The sequence below is a fragment of the Rhinolophus ferrumequinum genome, chromosome 19, assembly GCF_004115265.2.
Source record: "Rhinolophus ferrumequinum isolate MPI-CBG mRhiFer1 chromosome 19, mRhiFer1_v1.p, whole genome shotgun sequence".
NCBI lineage: Eukaryota > Metazoa > Chordata > Mammalia > Chiroptera > Rhinolophidae > Rhinolophus > Rhinolophus ferrumequinum.
Genome location: NC_046302.1, coordinates 23979978 through 23982203, shown reverse-complemented (window position 1 = coordinate 23982203; position 2226 = coordinate 23979978). Strand labels below are relative to the sequence as shown.

Here is a 2226-nt window from a genome sequence, read left to right as displayed (position 1 = left end):
TCCCCCTGCCCCTGGCACTACTGTTCTACTTTTTGATTTTGACTAACTACCTCATATAAGTAGAATCATACATGACTAGTCTTTTTGTGCCTGGCTTATTTCACTTAGCCATGTCCTCAAGCTTCATCCATGTTGTAGCATATGTCAGAATTTCCTTCATTTTTAAGGCTGAATGATATTCTATTGTATGTATATGTCATATTTTGTTTATACACTTATCCATTGAGGGAACTTGTTTGCTTCTACATTTTAGCTATTGTGAATAATGCTGCTATGAACATGGGTGTACAGATATTTTTTTGAGAACCTGCTTTCAATTCTTGTAAGTATATACTCAGAAATGAAATTGCTGGATCATATGGTAACTCTATTTTTAATTTTTTGAGGAAGTGTCATACTGTTTTCCACAGTGGCTGATCCACTTTACATTCCCACCAATAGTTCACAAGGGTTTCAATTCCTTTACACCGTCTCCAACAACTACTGTCCATTTTTTTGATAGTAGCCATCTTAATGTGTGTGAGGTAGAATCTCATTGTAGTTTTGACTTATATTTCCCTAATGCGAAGCACCTTTTCATGTGCTTATCAGCCATATGTGTATCTTTTTTAGAGAAATGTCTATTAAAGCCCTTTGCCCTTTTTGAATTGATCAGTTATTGTTGAATTTTAGGAGTTCCTTATATATTCTGGATATTAATCTGTTATTAGATATGCAAATATGCAAATATTTTCTCTCATTCTGTGGGTTGTCTTTTTAACTCTGTTGATACCTTCTTTTGAAGCATATACAGAGAGTGCCAGAAAAATGTATACACATTTTGAGAAAGGAAAAAAAATGTATTAAAATTGTAATAATATATGCAAATAACTAAACATAAATACAAGCTATGTGTATACATTTTTTGGCACCCCTGTTATTTTTTTTAGTGGCCAATAACTTACTTTAATTCTCTCACTGTATGAAATTCAATTTTTGTGTTTTTAGGTGGGATAAACTGTAACTTCAGTAGACAACAATATAAAAAAGCTGAACTAGTTTTGTCACATAGACTAGTTTTCATTTAGTCAGTCAACTGTTTCTAGCTGTCTCAATTGACATAGATGCATTTACAGGCTGTGCTTGAGCTTTCTTTGCAAGCAGCTTTAGATCTACAATGCACCTGGCAACTGTCTCCTTTTCCTTCTCTGTACCATGTGCTTATCCATCCAGTTTATCATGTGCTCTTGTTCCTTTCAACGCATCATATTCTGCACAGAGATATGAAAGTCCAGGCAATTCTTTACCTCCTGTATATTTTATGCAGCCATTCCTGGTAAGGAAGCTCCAAGCCCATATCAATCTTATTCCTCCCGACATCAGAAAGGTAATGGCGCTTTTGGATCCGTGCCTACTGTGACTTCTTCAGATCAATTGTATCCTGGATGTATTTGATGGAAGCCCATTCCACCTCTTCCAATTGGGCAATTTTTAGATCATTGATTTTGTCAGCAAATTCCCCAATACAGGCACCATATTTTTTAATTACATAGACAATCAGCCTTATTGTTGATATGTCAGAGATGGTCTCACATATATTGCTTTGGATAGAAAATATAAGATAAGCCCAGTTCTAAGCACAAAGGATCCCATTACATCAGTTTTGGGATAAAGGAACTGGAAGGATTCCTCAGGAATCAGCCCAAGACAATCTTTTCCGTCATATTCAGAAAGAGGTGGTATAAGGGCAAGACATGGCTGCCCAGCGTGAAAGAACTTTGTTGACTGCAATACCCTTGGACCAAGGAGGGTTGTATTCTTCAGAGAGGGGGCCACTGTGGCAGTAGCAGAAAATGTCACCTAGGATAGCATGGTAAGTGATGATCTGCTCAGGGTTCTTGGCAAACTAGTGACTTGGATGTGAGAGTCTGTTTGGGGCAGAAGCAAGATGGACTCTCACCTGACACGTAATTTTTTTTTTTTTAATTAAAGTTTATTGGGGTGACAATTGTTAGTAAAGTTACATAGATTACAGGTGTACAATTCTGTATTACATCATCTATAAATCCCATTGTGTGTTCACCACCCAGAGTCAGTTCTCCTTCCATCACCATATATTTGATCTCCTTTACCCTCATCTCCCACCCCCCACCACCCTTACTCTCTGGTAACCACTAAACTATTGTCTGTGTCTATGAGTTTTTGTTTCTCATGTGTTTGTCTTGTTCTTTTGTTGTTTTTGGTTTA

General features: G+C 36.8%; 1 pseudogene; it reads right to left on the bottom strand.

Annotated features, from left to right (window-relative positions):
- Positions 1–1071: 1071 nt before the first annotated feature.
- On the bottom strand, positions 1072–1851 carry LOC117038718 (ATP synthase F(0) complex subunit B1, mitochondrial-like; annotated as a pseudogene).
- Positions 1852–2226: the final 375 nt, after the last annotated feature.